Source organism: Bison bison, unplaced genomic scaffold (assembly GCF_000754665.1).
Source record: "Bison bison bison isolate TAMUID 2011002044 unplaced genomic scaffold, Bison_UMD1.0 scf7180017864519, whole genome shotgun sequence".
Lineage (NCBI taxonomy): Eukaryota > Metazoa > Chordata > Mammalia > Artiodactyla > Bovidae > Bison > Bison bison.
This window is the reverse complement of record NW_011495072.1, coordinates 19,486,061-19,486,359: the sequence shown is the minus strand read 5'-3', so window position 1 is coordinate 19,486,359 and position 299 is coordinate 19,486,061.

Genomic DNA, 299 nt, shown 5'->3' with positions numbered 1-299 from the left:
CGTTTGGAACCAGTCTGTTGTTCCATGTCCAGTTCTAACTGTTGCTTCCTGACCTGCATACAAATTTCTCAAGAGGTAGATCAGGTGGTCTGGTATTCCCATCTCTTTCAGAATTTTCCACAGTTTATTGTGATCCACACAGTCAAAGGCTTTGGCATAGTCAATAAAGCAGAAATAGATGTTTTTCTGGAACTCTCTTGCTTTTTCCATGGTCTAGCGGATGTTGGCAATTTGATCTCTGGTTCCTCTGCCTTTTCTAAAACCAGCTTGAACATCAGGAAGTTCACGGTTCACATATT